At 43.1% G+C, this 25,833-nt stretch overlaps 3 long non-coding RNA genes across 3 annotated transcripts; 2 read left to right on the forward strand and 1 right to left on the reverse strand.

Moving 5' to 3' along the window:
• Nucleotides 1-3,641: 3,641 nt before the first annotated feature.
• On the reverse strand, nucleotides 3,642-9,612 carry LOC111978376 (uncharacterized). Its single transcript, XR_002896440.2, has 4 exons — nucleotides 9,227-9,612; nucleotides 7,550-7,627; nucleotides 5,384-5,441; nucleotides 3,642-5,219 (listed from the first exon to the last, which is right to left on the reverse strand). It is a non-coding gene; the product is annotated as an uncharacterized lncRNA (long non-coding RNA).
• A 4,000-nt stretch (nucleotides 9,613-13,612) lies between these two features.
• On the forward strand, nucleotides 13,613-14,566 carry LOC139029136 (uncharacterized). Its single transcript, XR_011481415.1, has 3 exons — nucleotides 13,613-13,950; nucleotides 14,369-14,410; nucleotides 14,478-14,566. It is a non-coding gene; the product is annotated as an uncharacterized lncRNA (long non-coding RNA).
• Nucleotides 14,567-15,528: 962 nt separating this feature from the next.
• Nucleotides 15,529-15,929, forward strand: LOC139029223 (uncharacterized). Its single transcript, XR_011481505.1, has 3 exons — nucleotides 15,529-15,592; nucleotides 15,687-15,798; nucleotides 15,893-15,929. It is a non-coding gene; the product is annotated as an uncharacterized lncRNA (long non-coding RNA).
• The last annotated feature ends 9,904 nt before the right edge of the window (nucleotides 15,930-25,833 follow it).

Genomic DNA, 25,833 nt, shown 5'->3' on the forward strand with positions numbered 1-25,833 from the left:
GATGTACCTGAACTCAATTTCGAGTCTCATAGCAACGGGTCTGAACACTTATGTATGAAAGGTATCTGTTTTTTATTTTATATAAATTTGCGAACATTTCTAAAAACCTGTTTTTGCTTTGTCATTATGGGGTAGTGTGTAGATTGATGAGGAAAAACATTTATTTAAACATTTTTTGAAAAAGGCTGTAAAGTAACAAAATGTGGGAAAAGGAAAGGGTTTCTGAATACTTTCCAAATGTGCTGTATATATGTATGTATGTATATGCAGTATATACACTAAACATAAATATAAAAGCAGCATGCAACAATTTCAAAGATTTTACTGAGATATAGTTCATATACTCAGCAAAAAAAGAAACCTCCCTTTTTCAGGACGCGGTCTTTCAAAGATAATTCGTAAAAATCCAAATAACTTCACAAATCTTCATTGTAAAGGGTTTAAACACTGTTTCCCATGCTTGTTCAATGAACCATAAACAAATAATGAACATGGACCTGTGGAATGGTCATTAAGACACTAACAGCTTACAGACGGTAGGCAATTAAGGTCACAGTTATAAAACTTAGGACACTAAAGAGGCCTTACTACTGACTCATTTAGCGGCCGCTGCCAACATACTGACTCAACTCCAGCCACTTTAAAAATGGGAATTGATGGAAATTATGTAAAAATGTACCACTAGCCACTTTAAACAATGCCACTTAATATATAATGTTTACATACCCTACATTACCCATCTCTATGTATATACTGTACTCTATATCATCTACTGCATCTTGCCATCTTTATGTAATACATGTACCACTAGCCACTTTAAACACTATGCCACTTTATGTTTACATACCCTACAGTAACTCATCTCATATGTATATACCGTACTCTATACCATCTACTGCATCTGCCATGCCGTTCTGTACACACATCATTCAATATATCTTTATGTACATATTCTTTATCCCTTTACACTTGTTGTGTGTGTGAAGGGTAGTAGTTGTGGAATTGTTAGGTTAGATTACTTGTTGGTTATTACTGCATTGTCGAACTAGAAGCACAAGCATTTCGCTACACTCGCATTAACATCTGCTAACCATGTGTATGTGATAATAAATTTGATTTGATTTGATTTGACTCTGAAAAACACCAATAGAAAGATGCCCAGAGTCCCTGCTCATCTGCGTGAACGTGCCTTAGGCATGCTGCAAGGAGGCATGAGGACTGAATCTGCACGATACTGTGAGACGCCTAAGACAGCGCTACAGGGAGACAGGACGGACAGCTGATCGTCCTCGCAGTGGCAGACCACATGTAACAACACCTGCACAGGATCGGTACATCCGAACATCACACCTGCTTGACAGGTACAGGATGGCAACAAAAACTCCCCGAGTTACACCAGGAACGCACAATCCCTCCATCAGTGCTCAGACTGTCCGCAATAGGCTGAGAGAGGCTGGACTGAGAGCTTGTAGGCCTGTTGTAAGGCAGGTCCACACAGACATCACTGGCAACAACGTTGCCTATAGGCACAAACCCACCGTCGCTGGACCAGACAGGACTGGCAAAAAAAGTGCTCTTCACTGACGAGTCATGGTTTTGTCTCACCAGGGGTGATGGTCGGAGTCGCGTTTATTGTCGAAGGAATGAGCATTACACCTAGGCCTATACTCTGGACGTGGAATCGATTATGGTAGAGGGTCCGTCATGGTCTGGGGCGGTGTGTGACAGCATCATCGGACTGAGCTTGTTGTCATTGCAGGAAATCTCAACGCTGTGCGTTACAAGGAAGACATCCTCCTCCCTCATGTGGTACCCTTCCTGCAGGCTCATCCTGACATTACCCTCCAGCATGACAATGCCACCAGCCATACTGCTCGTTCTGTGCGTGAATTCCTGCAAGACAGGAATGTCAGTGTTCTGCCATGGCCAGCAACGAGCCTGGATCTCAATCCCATTGAGCACGTCTGTTACCTGTTGGATCAGAAGGTGAGGGCTCGGGCCATTCCCCCCAGAAATGTCCCGGAACTTGCAGGTGCCTTGGTGGAAGAGTGGGGTAACACCTAACAGCAAGAACTGGCAAATCTGGTGCAGTCCATGAGGAGGAGATGCACTGCAGTACTTAATGCAGCTGGTGGCCACACCAGATACTGACTGTTACTTTTGATTTTGACCCCCCTTTTTTCAGGGACACATTATTCCATTTCTGTTAGTCACATGTCTGTGGAACTTGTTCAGTTTATGTCTCAGTTGTTGAATCTTGTTATGTCATACAAATATTTCTCATCTCCTGCGTCGCTCCCGTAACAATATTTACACAGTTTGCTGAAAATAAACGCAGTTGACAGTGAGAGGACGTTTCTTTTTTTGCTGAGTTTAAAAGGAAATCAGTCAATTGAAATAAATTCATTAGGGCCTAATCTATGGATTTTATATGACTGGGAATACAGATATTTAAAAAGAAAGGTAGGGGCGTGGATCCGAAAACCTGAGTATCTGGTGTGACCACCATTTGACTCATGAAGCACGACACATCTCCTTCGTATAGAGTTGATCAGGCTTTTGATTGTGGCCTTTGGAATGTTGTCCCACTTCTCTTCAATGACTGTGCGAAGTTGCTGGATATAATGCAATTGTGTTCATTGTCCGTAGTTTATGCCTGCCCATACCATAACCCCACCACCACCATGTGGCACTCCGTTCACAACGTTGACTTCACACCTCTGCCATGTGTCCGGTACAGTTGAAACCGGAATTAATCCTTGAAGAGTACACTTCTCCAGCATGAGCATTTGCCCACTGAAGTCGGTTACGTTGCCGAACTGCAGTCAGGTCAAGACCCTGGTGAGGACGACGAGCATGCAGATGAGCTTCCCTGAGGCAGTTTCTGACAGTTTGTGCAGAAATTATTTGGTTGTGAAAACCCACAGTTTCATCAGCTGTCAGGGTGGCTGGTCTCAGACGATCCCGCTGGTGAAGAAGCCGGATGTGGTGGTCCTGGGCTGGCGCGGTTGGACGTACTGCCAAATTCTCTAAAACAACGTTAGTGGGGTATTATTGTAGAAGAATGTACACTCAATTCTCTGGCAATAGCTCTGCTGGACATTCCTGCAGTCAGCATGCCAATTGCACGCTACCTGAAATCTTGAGACATCTGTGGCTTTGTGTTATGTGACAAAACTGCACATTTTAGAGTGGCCTTTTATTGTCCCCAGCACATCAGCTTCTTGATATGCCACACCTTTCAGGTGGATAGATTATCTTGGCAAAGGAGAAATGCTTACTAACAGGGTAAACACATTTGTGCACAGAATTTGAGAGAAATAAGCTTTTTGTTCATATGGAACATTTCTGGGATCTTTTATTTCAGCTCATGAACCATGGGACCAACACTTTACATGTTGCGTTTATATTTTTGCATAAAGTAAGTAACCCAATCAACATTAGTCATACGTCGAGACCCCTCCGGCGCCAACCCCATTATCTCCTCAAATGTATACAGATGATATCATCTGCTCAGACAGTGGTGAGTTTTTGCATACAATAGTTTCCCGCTGAACTACAATTTTGCATAAAGATATTTTGTTTTGGCATTCTTTGTTTTGGTTGTGAATGTATGGGGGGGYAAATGAAGAGGCTCTTCATGAATTATCATTCATATCTATTTATTGAGTGCCTATAATCTATGGACTTGGCTAGTTGGCTTCAGCAATGCTAAACAGACAATAATATGCATGGTACAGAAATGTAGGCTACAAACTACAGTACGAATCAGGCCGTTAGGGACAACCATTAAAATAATTTAAATTCAATGACAAAGTATGAACAGTAATGTACACAGTATGAACCAGTCTGCTAGCCCACAGCCATTTAACACTAGAACTGCTCAGTCAGTCATTTTGACTGCTCATGAAAAAAATATATACATATTTTACAGACACTCTTATCCAGAGAAATGTACAGAAGCAATTAAGGTTAAGTGGCATGCTCAAGGGCACAGGCAGATGTTTCACCTAGTTGGCTTGGGGATTCAAACCAGCAATCTTTCAGTTATTGGCCCGACGCGCTTAACCACTAAGCTACCTGCCGCCCTCTAGGTTAGGATCAGTGAGTACCCAGAGGCTCCTTTCAAACACAAATATTTATGAGATATATCCTAATATAATATGAATTGGACATAAAGGGGTTTGCACAATTTCTCTCATATCTTGAGAATTGAGACACCTAGGACTCATGACCTGTTCAGAGGACCTCAGCTCAGACTTCCCTGGGGTAAGGGTGATGGTGAAATGCAGGACACAGTTAAAAACACTGTGGGAAAGGAGGCAATTCAGGCTTATTTGCGCTCCATAGTCAGGCCTTCTGAGCTTTGGCGAGTCTGGAGCGTCTTCTGGACCATGTCCTTCCACTAGTCGTCTGAGATCTCCTGAGCCCCGGTCAGGATGGCCAGAGAGGGCAGGGCCACTGCTGCCATGGTTCGCTACACCAGCTCCACGTGGTCTTCATCCATGAGGATGGAGGCTGCGTTGCACTGAGCAGCGGCTCCTTCTGGTCCTCCTTCTCTGCCAATTTTAAAGTCATGCCCCCCCTCCTTGACTTTTCCTTAATAAGTCTATATAACAGACTGCTATTGTTAGATTCTTAATATCATAAACAGAGCTGTAATTATAACCAGTTTTAGAAGGGCATGCCATTTTTTAAAGGTTTTCCCCCGTTGCCCCTCCTCCTGACAGTAGGGCCTGCTCTGCTCTTTCTCCCAACAGTGGAAGGTGCCATGCCAAGTTGATAATCACCCCGGTAATTGCCAAGAAAACAGAACCGAAATTATACCAAAACTGATTTCACACATATAACAGATGAAATACACTATATATACAAAAGTATGTGGACACCAGTGGAGGCTGGTGACTTGAACAATTGAGGAAAAATCGTCAAAGACTGTTTATTTTAACCTCAAGCATTTAATAAAGATGTTTATAGCACAGTATTATGGGGAATGGGAATGAGAGAGCTACCTACAGTGTTGGGAAGGGATCACAGCAGGGATTGAATGAGGGTATGAGGCATGAGTTGAGTTGAGGTGTTCAGAGGTTCGACTTCAGTGAAGGATGGGGGTTGAGGTGTTCATAGACTTCAGTGCAGGACAGGCTCATCATGGATGGATGGATGGATGGTGTTTGGAGAGAGCTCAACTCTTCCACTGAGGGCAGGACAGGATTTGACTGGGAGGACAAAAAACAATAACACAACACAGTTAGACAAAAGAGCTAAGAATGAGTTAGTCCAAGCAACGATTAAAATCATTGATATGTAATAATATGATTATGTTTGTATGTGTGATTGACTCTACATACAGTAATGAGAGAAAATGTATAAGTGTACTCACAGTGCTTGGACAGGAAACATTCAACTTGCCAGTGAATGAGCGGGCACATGAAACGTGGCTTCAGTTCATGTCAGGAGAGAGATGACAACGGTAGCTGAGTGGTCATCACCTCTTAATAAGGATCAGACCCTTTTTTTCCCAATTTCTGCCTAAAATGACATACCCAAATCTAACTGCCTGTAGCTCAGAACCTGAAGCAAGGATATGCATATTCTTGATACCATTTGAAAGGAAACACTTTGAAGTTTATGGAAGTTTGTGGAAATTTGAAATTAATGTCAGAGAATATAACACATTAGATCTGGAAAAGGATAATACAATCATCTTTGAAATGCAAGAGAAAGGCCATCCATTGATAGGATTTGGGGTGTGAATTTAGATGTTGTCCACAAGATGGCAGCAGTGTGTGTGCAAAGGTTCAGACTGATCCAGTGAAGAATTACATCTGCCAGGAGTTTGCCCAAATGTTCTGAATTGGTCAAATTAAATATTTTCAAGTACATAACTATAGAGAACATACAAAAATTATATGGTAATAAAAACATTAATGTTTACGTCCCTTCCGTCTTCAAGAGAGCGAGAGTTGCACCCCTTCTGAAAAAACCTACACTCGATCCCTCCGATGTCAACAACTACAGACCAGTATCCCTTCTTTCTTTTCTCTCCAAAACTCTTGAACGTGCCGTCCTTGGCCAGCTCTCCTGCTATCTCTCCAGAATGACCTTCTTGATCCAAATCAGTCAGGTTTCAAGACTAGTCATTCAACTGAGACTGCTCTTCTCTGTGTCACGGAGGCGCTCCGCACTGCTAAAGCTAACTCTCTCTCCTCTGCTCTCATCCTTCTAGACCTATCGGCTGCCTTTGATACTGTGAACCATCAGATCCTCCTCTCCACCCTCTCCGAGCTGGGCATCTCCGGCGCGGGCCCACGCTTTGATTGCGTCCTACCTGAAAGGTCGCTCCTACCAGGTGGCGTGGCGAGAATCTGTTCCGCACCACGTGCTCTCACCACTGGTGTCCCCCAGGGCTCTGTTCTAGGCCCTCTCCTATCTCGCTATACACCAAGTCACTTGGCTCTGTCATATCCTCACATGGTCTCTCCTATCATTGCTATGCAGACGACACACAATTAATCTTCTCCTTTCCCCCCTCTGATAACCAGGTGGTGAATCGCATCTCTGCATGTCTGGCAGACATATCAGTGTGGATGACGGATCACCACCTCAAGCTGAACCTCGGCAAGACGGAGCTGCTCTTCCTCCCGGGGAAGGGACTGCCCGTTCCATGATCTCGCCATCACGGTTGACAACCCATGTGCGCTCCTCCCAGAGTGCTAAGAACCTTGGCGTGATCCTGGACAACACCCTGTCGTTCTCAACTAACATCAAGGCGGTGACCCGTTCCTGTAGGTTCATGCTCTACAACATTCGCAGAGTACGACCCTGCCTCACGCAGAAGCGGCGCAGGTCCTAATCCAGGCACTTGTCATCCCCGTCTGGATTACTGCAACTCGCTGTTGGCTGGGCTCCCTGCCTGTGCCATTAAACCCCTACAACTCATCCAGAACGCCGCAGCCCGTCTGGTGTTCAACTTTCCCAAGTTCTCTCACGTCACCCCGCTCCTCCGCTCTCTCCACTGGCTTCCAGTTGAAGCTCGCATCCGCTACAAGACCATGGTGCTTGCCTACGGAGCTGTGAGGGGAACGGCACCTCCGTACCTTCAGGCTCTGATCAGGCCCTACACCCAAACAAGGGCACTGCGTTCATCCACCTCTGGCCTGCTCGCCTCCCTACCTCTGAGGAAGTACAGTCCCGCTCAGCCCAGTCAAAACTGTTCGCTGCTCTGGCACCCCAATGGTGGAACAAACTCCCTCACGACGCCAGGTCAGCGGAGTCAATCACCACCTTCCGGAGACACCTGAAACCCCACCTCTTTAAGGAATACCTAGGATAGGATAAAGTAATCCTTCTAACCCCCCCCCTTAAAAGAGTTAGATGCACTATTGTAAAGTGGTTGTTCCACTGGATATCATAAGGTGAATGCACCAATTTGTAAGTCGCTCTGGATAAGAGCGTCTGCTAAATGACTTAAATTGTAATGTAATACAAGCTCCCAGGAATGTGATACATGATGGATCATTAGCTTCCCTACAGAAAAGACACCAACCTTCACACATCTAGATGGCCGGGCAGGGTGTGTGTGAAGCCAGGGACAGCAGTGGGGTCAAACTGTAGAACCCAGTTCCTACATTGGAATATAAAAATGTATTTAAAAAATAAAATAATAAAACTCACTACATTTTATCTCTGGGGCCCTCAGGATGACAAATCAGAGCAAGCTACTAGCTAGCAAGCTACTAGTACATTATTTACCTTCAGAGGTGAATGTATCAAACCAGTTGCTGTGATAAAGTGTTTGTTGTTGTAGACTATCCTCAAACATGGATTTTTTTGCTGTAATAGCTACTGTAAATTGGACACTGCAGTTAGATAAACAAGAATTAAAGCTTTCTGCCCAAATAAGACATCTATTTTTATTTTTTATTTAACCAGGCAAGTCAGTTAAGAACAAATTCTTATTTACAATTGCGGCCTATCCCAGCCAAAGCTGGGCCAATTGTGCCCCACCCTGTGGGACTCCCAATCACAGCCAGATGTGATGCAGCTTGGATTTGAACCAGCTACTGCAGTGACACCTCTTGCATTGAGATTCAGTGTCTTAGACCACTGCTCCACTCAGGAGCCCAGAACATTGGCTGTTGCTTACAATGTCAGTCTAGTCACATTATTGCATATTGAACAACAACTGTCCCAGTTTAGGGACACTGATCCCGTAGAGGTTTTAATCAGGGAGGGGAGTTAGCTGTAAATACAAATAGCATATACATTCCATTACAGTTGCACCATTGTATGTTTGGGCAACAAGTTTCTCCATGAATATAAACTCAAGACATTTTGGAAATCCAAGTCAAACACAGACTGAGACATCAAAGTAGCCCAAGAAATGTTCCTGAATAAAGCCCTGATCATCCTGACGATAACTGACAACTGCAAGCAGACTGGTTGCACCATAGGTCCCAAAATGGTGGGGCATCCCTAACCCTAACCCTGGGGGATGAAAACCTTGTCAAACTGCAGCAACCTTCTACTTGTTAATGTGAATTATATGTATATTAGATTAAGAGGGGGATATCCTCTACCCAGACAGAGACAACAACTGATAGACAATAGAACTCACAGGGCTGAGCTTGCTTTATGCCTGTTTGCATCGTGCAGGCCTATGCAACTGAAAGCCTAGTAAAACAAACTCAAATCTGTCATCAATAATATGTTGATTGATTCATTCCAGTTAATCATTTTGGATTGAAAACGTATAGGCAGCCTAGCCAGCCCAAGCTTGAATATAAACCAAATTTGATCACATTGACTATAAATACTATAAATGACCAGATGGACAGGGTAAACAAACAAAGGCTGTATGCAGCTGCTATTATTAGTAGCATACAGTTGATCAGACTGAAGCGTCTCGTTTTCATCCCATTCAGCATGTCAGATCTCTGTTTAGGTGTAGCCTAGGCTGCTGCAACATTTCTGTAATTCGTTTTTTCTTGTGTCTGTCCAGAGTGATTATGTGTTATCTCCTTTGCTAAATAAATACAGAAGGAAAGTGGAAAGACTGCTGAAACGCGCGCAAAAAATTGCCCTGCGTCAACCTCTCTCTTTAATCTCACTTTTAATGGATGATGCGATGGAAGCTGTCAAATCATTCTCTATTGATTTCGACATCATAGAAAAGACAGTCGAAAGCTCCTTCAGCAAGTAAAGCGTTGCAACGTGCAATTACCTCCGCAATCTCCTTGTAGTTGCCCTTGTTAGCGGAACTTTCCCTCTCATCCTGTCCTCTAAAAGCCAATTATTGCATGCCAAAAAATGCAGTGGTGTCGATAAACCGCATCACTGTTTCTTTTTACTTTCTCATGGTGTTGCGTAATTTGAATACGTAGACCTTCATCCTGTCACGCCTGCTCCCACTCCTCCTCCCTGGCGCGGCGCCAGGCTACCCGTCATCATACACTCATGTTACAAACAATAAGTGCAGCTGCGCTCATTGGCAGTGTTGCCAACTTAGCGACTTAGTCGCTATATTTAGGGAGTATTCAGACCCCTATACCGACACATTTTCAAAAAAGCGACTAGCGACATATCTAGCGACTTTTTCTGGTGTTTTTGGAGACTTTTGCAGACTCTGATGTGAAAGCACGTATCGTTCTTACTCTTCTCAACGAGCAGCGGGTGCTGCCGTTCCCGTCTCACCCTGTCCCAAAGCATTCACAGGCGGCCAAGTCCTCGCGCAGCAGTCAGAGCAGGAGATGTTCACCCCTCCGCATCCAGACTGCAAATGAATCGCGCATGCGGGAAGCTGCCGCTAGCTGATCCCGCCCTTGCTTACATTCAGGGCTGGATGTAAATGTAAAATGTTCTTTGTCTAAAATAAATCACTGCATTTGACTCACACAGCCTCAGTCACTTACTCACCTTGTCCACTGTGTGTGTGCCTCTCTGTGACATAAGCTAAACATCTAGCTGGCTAGCTCATCATGTCTCAGTCTAAACTGTACACTCAAAAATACAGAAAGGAGTGGGAATCAAACCCTGAATTCAAAGGCTGGTTGAAGCCGTTTATTGGAGATGATACACGGGCATACTGCCTGTATTGTAASGCTGATTTCTARGCCAAACTTAGTGATGTAYAAAAACACATGACAACTCAAAAACATACTCAAAAGGCAAAGCCTTATAACAGTTCCACCCAAAACAAGCTGCCATTTATGGTTAAAAAAATTGACTCTGCAAAAAAGGTTGAGGCCACCATGGCATTAGCTATCGCTGAACACTATTCCATGCTGGCATGTGATCACATTGGAGAAGCATGTAGAGCTGCTTTCTCAGACTCCACTGCTGCTACCCACTTCAAAATGCACAGGACAAAGTGCACAGAAATTATTAATAGTGTTCTAGCACCATACTTTCTGAAAAAGTTGGTCGCAGATGTGGGTGACCAGCGTTTCAGCCTCCTCCTCGATGAGTCCACAGATGTAAGTGTTTCTAAGTACCTGGGGGTTGCGATAAGGTACTTTAGTAGCACCAAGCAGACAATTGTATCAATATTTCTGGGGCTTGTTGAGTTGGAGGGAGGAGATACCAAATCTATAGCCCGTGCTGTTGTGGCTTTCCTCGAGAAGTGTTGTCTTAAAAAAGAGAAACTACTGGGGATAGGGACTGACAATGCCTCTGTTATGACGGGGATTAACAATGGGGTCCATAAAGTGCTGAAGGAGGAGTATGGCCTCAAATATCTGGTTCATATTCGCTGTGTGTGCCACTCTCTGCAGCTTGCTCATTTGTAGTTCTAAACATATTTAGGGTGTTTTGTGCTCACTTTTTGTCTCTCCCACGACGTTATTCCTCTCTCCTACAGCGTCCATCACAATTACATGCACATGGCCAATTATGCAAATTAGACGATGACGTCATTTAGCGACTTCGAGCAACTTTTAGGACAGCCAATAGCTACTTTCCTTACTGAGGAGTTGYCAACACTGCTCATTGGACTCACCTGGACTCCTTCACTTTGTTGATTACCCCCTGTTCCTTGGTCGTGTTCCCTGTGTCCGCATTGTTCCGTATTGTGTTTGTTATGTGTTCCTGTCCAGACGCTGTTCCTGTTCCGTTTCATGTCCGTCAGCCAGCTAATAAACCTTCACTCCCCGTACCTGCTTCTCATCTCCTGCGTCGCTCCCGTAACAATATGTGACACATCCACATACAAGCATTTCGCTACACCCGCAATAACATCTGCTAAACATGTGTATGTGACAAATAAAATATGATTTGGTTTTGATTTGATGATTGATGCCGCTTTTTCCCAGGAGCTTGAATCTAATGTAGGCATTTATATGCTCCCTGCAATTGTTATGCCATTTAACTGAACAATCAATGTTCTTCAGGTCACTGTACCAGGGAGTATAGTGTACCCCCTTTCAGGGAGTACAGTGGGGTGGTTAGAGCGTTGGGTCAGCAACCGAAAAGTTTCTGGATCGAATCCCTGAGCTGATAAGGTAAATCTGTCGTTCTGCCTCTGAACAAGGCAGTTAATCCACTGTTCTCCAGTAGGGGCACAGGGGCGACCGGGGTTCAATTCCCCAACGGGGAGGTAGGAGTAGGCTGTCATTTACATTTACATTTAAGTCATTTAGCAGACGCTCTTATCCAGAGCGACTTACAAATTGTAAATAAGAATTTGTTCTTAACTGACTTGCCTAATTAAATAAAGGTTACACTAAGAGCATAACATTTCGACACCATAATTGTAGTCTAGCCAATACACAGAGATTCAATGACAATAAAAATCTCATTGATTTATCAAGACCAGTCTCAGAGCAGTGTGAAACGGTGCTAAAATAGTTGTAAGCTATTGCTTCTAACTTCAATATGCTCTTTAAATAAATAAGACCTACACCACTTTTAACAGCGCATTACTCAACACTAATGAGACTCATGTCGCCTACGGTAGGCCTACAGTATATCAAAAAATATGACTTGACTCTCTGCCAATAATTACATATACAGGATTGGAGAATTCTAAATTAAAACCAAAAGCCGCCTCGTGTCTCCCGGCACGGTGTTACGTTCCTGACCTATTTTATGTTATTTTTATATGTTTAGTTGGTCAGGGCGTGAGTTGGGGTGGGCATTGTATGTTGTGTGTGTTTTGTTTTGTCTATGGGTGTTGTAGGTGTATGGGGTAGAGAAGAGTGAGGTTTTCTAGTTATGTCTATGGCTGCCTAGATTGGGTCTCAATCAGAGACAGCTGTCATTCATTTGTCTCTGATTGGGAGCCATATTTAAGGTAGCCATAGGCAGTAGGCTTTTGTGGGTAGTTGTCTTGTTGAACGTTTGTTGCTTGTWTGTGCACTTACGTTATCTAGCTTCWRMGTTGTTTTTGTTAGTTTGTGTTTAGTGTTCGTTTTTGTGTTTTCTCTCTCTTCTCTAATAAAGAAGATGTATTTTGCACACGCTGCGCCTTGGTCATCTCTCTCTCCTATAGACGATCGTGACAGACCTGGGGCCTGTTGCACAAAAGTAGAATTAAGACATCCGGGATAAATGACTCAGCTGAGCTCAATGAAGCCAAAACATGTGCGTCCAGGCTTAATTGGTTGCACAAAGACCAAGCCAGGATGAGCAGACACGGATTCATTAAGCCAGGTGAAACCAATCCTGGATAGGTGCGCGCTCACGGCTCACTCAAATAGACCCCGCCACAGATCACAGATTAACTGATTTACCATGGCAACTAGAGCCGCGTACTTTTCCCCGTCGGAAGCACAAATCCTCATGGAGGCATACGAAGGAGGTAAAATATATAATTAAGAAGAAAGGCAACACCGCCACAGTGATAAAGCAAGAGAAAAAGCGTGGCAAAGTATTGCAGACCGCCTGAATGCGTAAGTAGTGCACAATTACACACTCACCGCTCCGCTGAAACATCACAATTACAATTCAAATATTTAATTCACATCTCCAAAAATGCAGTTGTACTGTAATTATGAAACGGTTAAATTTTTAATTGAATGCACTGCAGATATGAGTGAAATTGTTGAACTCATACACTGTATAAAGTATGATAAATTTTGTATGATTACATGAATAGACGTTGACTCATTTCTAAGAGGTAATATTAGTATGCAGAATGAGTGAAATGTGTAAAGTAACTCCATCACACTGTATAAAGCTATGATAAATTTTTTGATATTTTTACTGAAAACAAGACAAAAATACAAGTAATTTTTTGCAGTGTGACTCATTAAATGTGTGTGTGTGTGTGTGTGTGTGTGTGTGTGTGTGTGTGTGTAGATTAAACATGAACGGGCCAAAACGGACATGCAGCAGGTCAAAATCAAATACAAGAACATTCTGCAGAATGGTATGGTCCCTGACTAATATTTAACAAAGCACAAGCATATATTGTACCCAGAAGGTGCCTGCTCACACATTGTCTGTACTGTTTTAGCAGTGAAAAAGAATACCCACAGACAAGGCACGGTGGTGGGTCACCAAAGGCTGACCTTACCCAGCAGAGGACATGGCCTTGGAGCTAAATAAAGGCAGGCCCGTCTTAGAGGGGATCCCTGGGGGGAAAGAGACGAGCATAGGTCCTCCCAGATGCCACCCGCTTCATTCAAGGTATGTCCTTCCATCTCTACATGGGATACAACCACATTCATATTGAATCAATTTGGACTGTCTGACTTTGGTTTACCTATTGCCTTGCAGTGTCTGGCAGCACTGTGTTCCTGTTAGAGCCACCAGCACAAGCACCAGACGATGCTGATCCAGTGAGTACTCCATCAAAGGCATACTGTAGGCCTGGCATGTCTTGTCTACTAGCTTCAATATGAATCCGATTAAATGTGATAGGGTGAAGGCCCCAGTGCAGCAGCAACAGCACATGATGGAGACGATGATGAGGAGGAGACCATCTCTATGGATTCCAGAAGGCATGAGGTATCATGTTAAGACTGTGAAAGTACTATTTACTCTACAATGGTGAGGAGTCCCTACCTCTGAGGAAGTACAGTTCCCGCTCAGCCCAGTCAAAACTGTTCGCTGCTCTGGCACCCCAATGTGGAACAAACTCCCTCACGACGCCAGGTCAGCGGAGTCAATCACCACCTTCCGGAGACACCTGAAACCCCACCTCTTTAAGGAATACCTAGGATAGGATAAAGTAATCCTTCTAACCCCCCCCCCCCTTAAAAGAGTTAGATGCACTATTGTAAAGTGGTTGTTCCACTGGATATCATAAGGTGAATGCACCAATTTGTAAGTCGCCTCTGGATAAGAGCGTCTGCTAAATGACTTAAATGTAAATGTAATGTAAATGAGTCCTCATCAAAATCAAAAAATCTAATTTCTTTTACAGGACCCAGATGCTATACAGTGGGAAAACCAGCCTGGCAACATAGTGCGTATTAATAAAAGGACACCACATCCTGCCAAATTCCAGCTGCGCTAATTGTATGTGTTCACAGAGCTCACAAGCTATCAGAAAGTTGTATGGCAACCACCTCCGGCGCCAAATAGAACTGGCAGACATAGACATTCAGTACAAGAAGAAAAAGATGGAAAATCTTGCACTGGAGTCCGAAATAAAAAAGAGGACAATTAGGAAACTGGACCTTGAAATAAAAAAACTTGAGAGGGAGGTGAGATATGCCTTCAATGTACACTGTATGCTAACTGTAACACAATGTATTAATCATTATTTTCTTTCCTCCCCCACTCCAAGAAGATGACACAGCTCAAATAAAAATTAGGTATATTCTCGTAAAGTCAAGTGAGCCAGACATATGAGCTCTTATTGTGAGCACACAGGACGGTGGCATCTTTCTAAGTTTTTTTTATTTTCCCAGCAATCAGTACAACCAAGTCATCGTTATAAGGCATCGCCCTCTTTGCCCACCCCCCCAGCACCAGGTGTGGCCACTAGCCTATATGAAGGCCCAAAATTGTGTGTTCCTTTCTGCTCTGACAATGGCATGCCCATTCGTGCGAGATGTGGTGGATGAAGAAGCACTTGTGCTGAGGAGAGCCTTCAGGCGAGAAAGGGTCTTCAGGGACCGGTTGGACCCACTGGCCTTCCCTGATGACCATCTATATGAAAGATACAGGTTTTCTGCAGATGGCATCAGGTATCTATGCAGACTACTGGGTCCCAGGATTAAGCACCGCACTGCACGGAGCCATGCACTGAGTGTGGAGCAAATGGTTTGTGTGGCCTTGCGCTTTTTTGCTAGTGGAGCCTTCTGTACTCAGTGGGGGATGCAGAACAGCTGAACAAGGCCACAATTTGCCGCACAATAAGGAGTTGTGTTCTGGCTATCAAAGCATTAGCAGATGTCTTCATCTCCTTCCCTGGCCACAGAAGACTCTGACATCAAAGAGGAGTTCTATAGATTGCAGGTAAGAGGATCTACAAATTACAGGACAACTGTTAACACATAGTAGGATACTCATTACTTTGTGTGACAGGTTTCCCCAATGTCATTGGTGCAGTGGACTGCACACACATAAGGATAAAAGCCCCTCAGGTGCCCATGAGGCCGATTTTGTGAATAGGAAATCCTTTCACAGCATTAATGTTCAGGTGAACATAACTTTTTGATATTGTCCATTGACGAACACTCTGCATTGCCAGTGTTGTCATTGATTGGTGTAATATTCTCATCTTATGATTTCAGATGGTCTGCAATGCTGACTGTGTGATCAGCAATGTTGTGGCAAAATGGCCTGGCTCAGTCCATGACTCCAGAATCTTTCGGGCCTCTGAAATCTATCAGTGCCTATCACAAGGTAAGCCACACAACCCTATTTATAACCATCATGGCTGTGTCAAGATATATCACTGTGTTTATGAGGTAGTAATGATGAGATTTTGTGTTGACAGGTGAATTCTCTGGTGTGTTGCTGGGAGACAGGGGTATGGCTGCCAGCTTTTCTCCTGACACCTTTACAGACCCAGGAAGCACAGCAGGCCTACAACCATGCCCATGCCAGGACCAGGGCCAGAGTTGAAATGACCTTTGGCCTCCTGAAGGCACGCTTCACTGCCTTCACAAATTAAGGGTCAGCCCTGTTAGGGCATGTGTTATTACTGTGGCTTGTGCTGTCCTCCACAATGTGGCCTCCTGAGGAAGGAGAGGCCCCAGAGTGCCACCAGCCATGGACTGGGACAATCCGGCAATCTTCCCTGATGACGACAGTGGTCGGCTGCTGAGGGACCAATATGTGTTGAATTATTTAGTTAGTATGTGTGCTTTCAATTTTGGTTAAATATGTCCTGCGGTGGCAGAGGAATTTGGTTTTTTTTGGGTTCGTTTTTTGACGAATTTGGCCTCTTATGATGTTTGTGCGGTATACTGTGTGTAATACAAGGCTGCAGGGAGGCTACTGCATCCATTCATTTGTCTGTTCAGTTGATGTGTATGGATTTGTCCTGCATTTATTTTAGTGTGCAGACATGCAGGGTGTGTTATATACAGACCTTTGAATGTGTATGTATCATTTTGTATAATATGCTTGGATTCTGTGCTTTCCATCTTGTAGAGTCACTGTGACTTCAGTTTCGAAAGGAGCTGATGGTTTACCTGCTTTGTTTTGTCCTTATTCAATAAAGGAACATAATGTTACACATTGTGTTTTTATATTCATATGGAATATGTATTTGTTTATATGACAGAGTACTAGGGCCACACTGAAGAAAAAGGATAAAGTCATAAATTTATGAGGCTGGTTCTTTCTGCAGAAAAGCTACATATTGTTTTTACAGTTTTGATACTTATGACAATGTGATACTTAATATTCTGGCACATCAGCATGTCTTTGTTTATGAAACCATACTGAAGTACAATTTCACAAATGCCCCACATCTGTCATTTTAACAACTGTTCCTCCTTTTAAAACAACTGGTTACAATATTATGACTTGTGTTTTTTTCCCCTCTGTGGCCCTAATATTCTATCATTTTATATATAGCCTTATAGTCTATGGGAAACTGTAAATTATCTAATGATAGCAACATCATCTAAAAATCATTGAAATTAATGATCACAAACGTTTAAATAATAACAGTGGGTCTAGTTATATGTGATAACAATGTATAGTGAGCAGTGAAATAACTATTGGTTTCCATTTGTGGTGACTGCTGACTGACATTAGGGATGAGATTAAATAMATCCTGGAATTTAGCCTGGTCTGGAGCAGGCTAGCTCCACAGAATAAATCTCCATGGTAATTTATACCATAACATATCCTCCTGCCCCCTATCCATCTTTAGTGCAACCGGATTACGGATCAATTGAGCCAGGATCACCAAGATATCCTGGCTTAATCCCTTATCCTAGTTTTGTGCAACAGGCCCCTGGACACGAACTTACATATAACGTGAAGAACGCATGAACAGGAAACAGACTACATACAGAACCACCCACCAACAAACGATCAAGCAGCGGTGTAACGGGAGAGAGAGACAGKGCACGAAGCAGGATTTCTGGTCTTCTTTATTAGAGAAGAGAGAGAAAACACAAAAACGAACACTAAACACAAACTAACAAAAAAGCTAGATAACGTAAGTGCACATACAAGCAACAAACGTTCAACAAGACAACTACCCACAAAAGCCTACTGCCTATGGCTACCTTAAATATGGCTCCCAATCAGAGWCAAATSAATGACAGCTGTCTCTGATTGAGACCCAATCTAGGCAGCCATAGACATAACTAGAAAACCTCACTCTTCTCTACCCCATACACCTACAACACCCATAGACAAAACAAAACACACACAACATACAATGCCCACCCCAACTCACGCCCTGACCAACTAAACATATAAAAATAACATAAAATAGGTCAGGAACGTGACACACGGGTATCGAACCTGCATCTGTAGCAACGCATTTTCCACTACGGGAGCACCAATCCACTCGGGACCCCCATCCACAAAGTATCAAAATACAGAGAGGTGTTGGTAAAGGAATATTGTCCTGCTAATTGCCCATAATGGGCTATTATAATACTGTACATGGTGTCCAGGTCAGGATAACCAAAACATTTCTTTATTAAAGACTATCAGAAAGAATGTTGAAACTTATTTATTTTGATCCAAAGACATGAATGAGTGAGTCACTCAGCTTTATGTAGGTGATTGATAATACAGTATATAACGATATTTTGGAGGTTATTTCTTTTTCAAAAAAATGAAAGAGAGCGATTGTAATCTGAATAAAGGCCAAAATAATATTTGTAAAGGCCAAAACATTTATTTCTGTTTTTAGAGGGAGAGAAACGCTGGGCCAATTGTGCGCCGCCCATGAAGGCGAAAATATAGCACAAAGTAGGGGCGTGGATCAGGAAAGCAGTCAGTATATGGTGCGACCACCATTTGCCTCCTTCGCATAGAGTTGATCAGGCTGTTGATTGTGGCCTGTGGAATGTTGTTCTACTCCTCATCAATGGCTGTGCGAAGTGGCTGGATAGTGTCAGGAACTGGAACACGCTGTCATACAAGTCAATCCAGAGCATCCCAAACATGCTCAATAAGTGACATTTCTGGTGAGCATGCAGGCCATGGAAGAACTGGGACATTTTCAGCTTCCAGGAATTGTGTACAGATCCTTGCTACATGGGGCCGTGCATTATCATGCTGCAACAGAGGCGATGGCGGTGGACGAATGACACAACAATGGGCCTCAGGCTCTTGTCACAGTATCTCTGTGCATTCAAATTGCCATTGATAAAATGCAATTGTGTTCATTGTGCGTAGTTTATGCCTGCCCGTACCATAACCCCACTGCCACCATGAAACACTCCGTTTGCAACGTTGACATCAGCAAACCGCTCACTCACATGACGTCATACACGTTGTCTGCCATCTGCCCGGTACAGTTAAAGCTGGGATTAATCCGTGAAGAACACACTTCTCCAGCGTGCCAGTGGCCATTGAAGGTGAGCATTTGCCCACTGAAGCATTTGCCCACTGAACTCGTCGCCCCTGGTGAGGGTGAAGAGTATGCAAATGAGCTTCCCTGAGACGGTTTCTGACAGTTTGTGCAAACCCACAGTTTAATCAGCTGTCCGGGTGGCTGGTCTCAGAAGCCTGTTGGACTTACTGCCAAATTCTCTAAAACAACGTTAGAGGCGGCTTATGGTAGAGAAATTAACATTAAATTATCTGGCAACAGCTCTGGTGGACATTCCTGCAGTCAGCATAACAATTGCACGCTACCTCAGAACTTAAGACATCTGTGGCATTGTGTTGTTTGACAAAACTGCACATTTTAGAGTGGCCTTTTATATTTTCCCCAACACAAGGTGCACCTGTGTAATGATCATGAAGTTTAATCAGCTTCTTGTTATGCCACACCTGTCAGTCAGGTGGACGGATTATCTTGGCAAAGGAGAAATGCTCACTAACAGGAATGTAAAAGAAATTTGGGCACATCATTTAGGAGAAATAAGATTTTTGTGCGTTTGTAAAATTTCTGGGATCTTTTATTTCAGCTCATGAAACATGGGACCAACATTTTACAAGTTGCATTTATATTTTTGTTCAGTGTATATTGGGTGATTGACATTATGTTGAATTTCATATTTGATTTGATATATTTTATTTGACCTTGTCTCAATGTTGATAGTAAAATGGTACGTTTGAATCAATGTCATCATTTCAACATCTTGCATCCCAACCTAAAGAGAACGAGTCTACCATCCAGATGCCTACCTCTATGTACCCTGCTTAGCTTTGGAAAAAAACAGTGTTAGTTTCTGCTGAGCTATCATGTCAACACATTTGGAAATTGATCATCTTCCATACTCATTTGCGTAGCTATGCTCTACCTTGACAACATTGAATAGTTGAAAGTAACTCCTCTATCTTGTTTTACACAAGTTATGTGAAAGTAAATTCGGAGTGAAGTTGGGTTTACGCAGTCTGTATTCAATGTAGTAAGTACACTGACATCTGATTTGCCCAAAGGAAACCATAAGTTCAACATGTAGCTATGTATAAATTCATTCATTCATGACTGATCTTAAGAWATTTAGAAGTAGTTACATTTAGCCCTACAAACTTTAGCCCTGTCTTTTATAAATATGTTATTCATAATATATATGGATAAGACAATATCCAAATGTAAATGTTTATTATATTAACCCTTTGATGCGTACGATCACATATTTGTGATCATTGTTGAGTGGTCCCTGATGGGTACCGTCGCAAATACGTGATTGGAACAGTAGCAACAGAACATACAGTTGAAGTCGAAAGTTTACATACACCTTAGCCAAATACCTTTAAAATCAGTTTTTCACAAATCCTGACATTTAATCCTATTAGAAATTCCCTGTCTTAGGTCAGTTAGGATCACCACTTTATTGTAAGAATGTGAAATGTCAGAATAATAGTTGAGAGAATGATTTATTTCAGCCTTTATTTCTTTCATCACATTCCCAGTGGGTCCGAAGTTTACATACACTCAATTAGTATTTGGAAGCATTGCCTTTAAATTGTTTAACTTGTGTGAAACGTTTCAGGTAGCCTTCCACAAGCTTCCCACAGTACGTTGGGTGAATTTTGGCCCATTCCTCCTGACAGAGCTGGTGTAACTGAGTCAGGTTTGTAGGCCTCCTTGCTCGCACACGCTTTTTCAGCTTTGCCCACAATTTTTCTATGGGATTTAGGTTAGGGCTTTGTGATGGCCACTCCAATACCTTGTCTTGAAATGTTGCTTCAAGATATCAACATAATTTTCCTTCCTCATGACGCCATCTATTTTGTGAAGTGCACCAGTCACCCTGCAGCAAAGCACCCCCACAACATGATGCTGCCACCCCCGTGCTTCACGGTTGGGATGGTGTTCTTCGGCTTGCAAGCGGCCCCCTTTTTCCTCCAAACATAACAATGGTCATTATGGCCAAACAGTTCTATTCTACACTCTCCCAAAAGTACTCAATGTTGCCATCAACCTCACTCTTTCTGGAAGAGTGGTCTTCTGAGGACAGCTAATCAGCCATGTCGATGATCCCCAGAGTTGTTATGAGAGCAGTGTTGTTGATGAAGATTTGAAGAGAATAACCGGATGGTCCTACATAAATTCACTTTCTTAGTTACAGTACTTAGAACAGATATTCAACTGTAACATTGATAGCTAGAGGCTACTTTGTCTTCTTCAACTCGTGTTGATTTGCAGGGTCATGACCAATGTAGACCTAGCTGCAGCTTGTGGTCCTTCTATTCTGGTATGTCAATTCTTAGCTCACTTTTATACACTTGGGTAAAAAGGGACGTTTCTGTCATACTGACACGCCCTCTGAGCTCCCTCTTCGTACTTGATATTTCATACACAGCGTAAAGGATGTAAACCTGATATACACCGTGTAAAAGCTCTTCAGGTTACAATATTTTTGTTTCATCATTTTTATGCCATTTTAAATGACATCACAAAATAGACATTAATTTCCCATATTCCATCTCTCATCATACCCCACATTCGGATGTTGAAATATATTGTCCCAGTGTTCACTGTTGGACGTTAGAGTTTTTGGGCAGCAAAACCTTCTGTAACAAAGGGATTCCATTCACCAATACTAGAGACCAAAAGGAGTTATCTGTTGCCTGCAATTTACGATCGACATGAGGTGTCATAAGACCCCCACACCAATCCCTCCTCCCCTCTGCGGCTGAAAGGGCTCTGTAGACGCTGATCCATTGTAACCTGATCTTTGGATCCTCACAGGAGAGTCATAACAGCAATTACCTTTTTGTCCTGAATACAAAGTGTTATGTTTGTGGCAAATCAAATACAACACATTACTGAATACCACTCTCCATATTTTCAAGCATAGTGGTGGCTGCATCATGTTATGGGTATGCTTGTAATCGTTAAGGACTGGGGAGTTTTGTTTTGGTAAAAAAGAAACTGAATGGCGCTAAGCACAGAAAAAACTCTAGAGGAAAACCTGGTTCAGTCTGCTTTCCATCAGACACTGGGAGATTACATTAAGCAGGACAATAACTTAAACCACAAGGCCAAATCTACTTTGGAGATGCTTACCAAGAATTCAGTGAATGTTCCTGAATGGCCGAGTTAGAGTTTTGACTTAAATCTGCTTGAAAATATATGACAAGACATGAAAAGCCGCCCGTCTGTCCTGAGCCGCCTGAGCCGCCCGTCTGTCCTGAGCCGCCTGAGCCGCCCGTCTGTCCTGAGCCGCCCGTCTGTCCTGAGCTGCCCGTCTGGCCTGAGCCGCCGTCTGTCCTGAGCCGCCTGAGCCGCCCGTCTGTCCTGAGCCGCCCTTCAGTCAGGAGCCGCCTGAGTCGCCCTTCAGTCAGGAGCCGCCCTTCAGTCCAGAGGTGCCTGAGCCGCCCTTCAGTCCAGAGGCGCCTGAGCCGCCCTTCAGTCCAGAGGCGTCTGAGCCGCCCTTCAGTCCAGAGGCGCCTGAGCCGCCCTTCAGTCCAGAGGCGCCTGAGCCGCCTGAGCTGCCCTTCAGTCCGGAGCTGCCCCTCAGTCCGGAGCTGCCCCTCAGCATTCTATGTTGTATGTCTAGTTTGTCTGTTTCTATGTGTTTGGCCTGATATGGTTCTCAATCAGAGGCAGGTGTTAGTCGTTGTCTCTGATTGGGAGCCATATTTAGGTAGCCTGTTTGTTATTGTGGGTTGTGGGTGATTGTTCCTGTTCCTGTGTTCGTGTTCACTATACGGGACTGTTACGTTTTCGTTCGTTCGTTCACTTTATTGTTTTGTTCGTTGTTTAAGTATTCTTATTAAATTGAATACTCACCACGCTGCACATTGGTCTTCCGATCATTCCTACTATTCCTCCTCAGAAGAGGAAGAAGACGAGCGTTACACAATGAGGGACCATAACTCGACACAACTTGTTTATTAATCAAAACCCAGCTCTTTCTCACCACTGCCAGCTACTGCACCCATAATTCTGGTTGTGAAAATAGCAAAAATATTTGACACACTACTATAACCTATAACACTACTGCCAGCGCTAAGATTGACCATTGCATTAGGTTTGAAAACCATGTCAATTATCAGTTGGAGCATGTCCATGTCACAAAGCCTCAACAACAAAAGCTGTTGAGTGCATTGCTAATTTTATTTATTGCTTGAAATGTAGGCCCTGCTCCCTCAGTGATGACATTTTATGCTGATAATAGCCCGTAGAATTCTCAACAGCTGATTCTATTCCAAATAGTGCCATCATCTCTCCTGGCTCACCATTTCATTTGCTTGTGGCGTGGGCACCTGCTCAGTGCACAGTTTTGGCTTTTTTTCAGTTAGGCCTCGGAGATGTAGGCTCAGGTTGAGGCTCAGCATCAGAAGAATACGCAACAGAGATGTCATCATGATAAATTTCTTTCCCACCATCTGAGTCGTTTTCATTTAGATTTTGTAGCAACGCTAACGAGTGCATCCATTCGTCTAGGTCATCTTGCCATTGTAAATTACGTATGCTCTCACTATGTACTCCAAGTAGGCCAGAGTAGACTAATAGAGTACATAACATTTTGAGATTATAATTAGAATAGATCATTACAATAGAATGGCCCACCCTGTTCTTAATTCACTATTGGTAAAGACCTACATAATTATGTGTTGTCCACTTCCCCTCGCTCATCAACTCATCCATTCTCCCCCATCACAATTTAGCCTACTTAATTTATTTAGTCTGTTATTATATGTGTGAAATTAGTTTCGGTATAGTTTAGGTTCCCTTTCGAGGCAATTATCGAGGTGAGTTTCAACTGGGCATGGCATATTCAACTATAGGGAGAAGGAGGGGAGCAAGCCCTACAGTCGAGAGGAGGGGCAACGGGGAAAAACATATAAAAAATGACATGCCCTCCTAAAACTGTCTATAACACCAGTTCTGTTTGTGATATTAAGATTCTAACAACGACAGTGTGTATTTCAGACTAATTTAGGAAAAGTCAAGGATGGAGGGGGGCATGACTTGGCAGAGTAATAAATAGTTTTAATTCATGAGCAGTCCAAATTACTGCTTTAGTAGTTCTATTGTGGGTTTTATAGTAACAACATTTAATTCAACTTTAAAAATGTATTAGCCTACCTATTAATGTGGCATGAACACAACCAGTCATGGTGTTTTCATCTGATTGTAAAACAAACCACTTCAAAATGTAGGTTACCTTTGCACGTAAGTCCAAAATAGCATCCGATCGACAAAAACAGAGATTTTCTGTCGTACAATATGTAGCCCCATGTATCTGATGTGGTGTGCCAAAAAAAGAGAATGTCATGCCATACTCTTTTAGTCCAGACAGCATCAAATACCGTACCTAAGCTAAACATACTGAGATAGAGAGTTGCTGTTTCGATTGTTCCGATGCTTTATCTGACAAACGATTGGTCTTTCTGTCGGTAGCATCTCCGTCAAATAAATGATCAATATTTAAATATTTTATTTGGATGGGCAAGGAGGTATGGTAGGGCAATACCACTGGACATAAATTTTTCCCAGAAGCTTGAATCTGATGAGGGCAATGCAGGGGTTCTACCACCTCCGTATCCTGTAGTTTGAAGAAACTAATTTGAATGGAATAATATTCCAAATATGCTCAACTATCACTTTTCACTATCTCAACCTCAATCTATCCAGCAGTGTCACCAACTCAGCAAGCTTCTAAATCACACATGCATAGTACTAGGTTCATTCTCAGATACTTTGATTGGATAGACAACATGTTAGTTCATACTGCAAAAGCTTTGGTTGTTTGGAGGAAGTCCTCCAGAAATCGTCATACTTACCATGTACAGTTTAAGTCGGAAGTTTACATACACTTAGGTTGGAGTCATTAAAACTAGTTTTTCAACCACTCCCCAAATTTCTTGTGAACAAACTATAGTTTTGGCAAGTCGGTTAGGACATCTACTTTGTGCACGACACAAGTATTTTTCCAACAATTGTTTACAGACAGATTATTTAACTTATAATTCACTGTATCACAATTCCAGTGGGTCAGAAGTTTACATACACTAAGTTGACTGTGCCTTTAAACAGCTTGGAAAATTCCAGAAAATGATGTCATGGCTTTAGAAGCTTCTGATAAGCTAATTGACATAATTTGAGTCAATTGAAGGTGTACCTGTGGATGTATTTGAAGGCCTCCCTTCAAACTCAGTGCCTCTTTGGTTGACATCATGGGAAAATCAAAAGAAATCAGCCAAGACCTCAGAAAAGAATTGTAGACCTCCACAAGTCTGGTTCATCCTTGGGAGCAATTTCTAAACGCTTGAAGGTACCACGTTCATCTGTACAAACAATAGTACGCAAGTATAAACACCATGGGACCACGCAGCCGTCATTCCGCTCAGGACAGAGACGCGTTCTGTCTCCTAGAGATGAACGTACTTTGGTGCGAAAAGTGCAAATCCATCCCAGAACAACAGCAAAGGACCTTGTGAAGATGCTGGATGAAACAGGTACAAAAGTATCGATATCCACAGTAAAATGAGTCCTATATCAACATAACCTGAAAAGCTGCTCAGCAAGGAAGAAGCCACTGCTCCAAAACCGCCATAAAAAGGCCAGACTATGGTTTGCAACTGCACATGGGGACAAAGATCGTACCTTTTGGAGAAATGTCGTCTGGTCTGATGAAACAAAAATAGAACTGTTTGGCCATAATGACCATCGTTATGTTTGGAGGACAAAGGGGGATGCTTGCAAGCCGAAAACCACCATCCCAACCGCGAAGCACAGGGTGTCAGCATCAGGTTGTGGGTGTGCTTTGCTGCAGGAGGACCTGGTGCACTTCACAGACAGATGGTATCATGAGGTAGGAAAATGATGTGGAT

The sequence above is a fragment of the Salvelinus sp. IW2-2015 genome, linkage group LG18 (genome assembly GCF_002910315.2).
Source record: "Salvelinus sp. IW2-2015 linkage group LG18, ASM291031v2, whole genome shotgun sequence".
Taxonomy (NCBI): Eukaryota; Metazoa; Chordata; class Actinopteri; order Salmoniformes; family Salmonidae; genus Salvelinus; species Salvelinus sp. IW2-2015.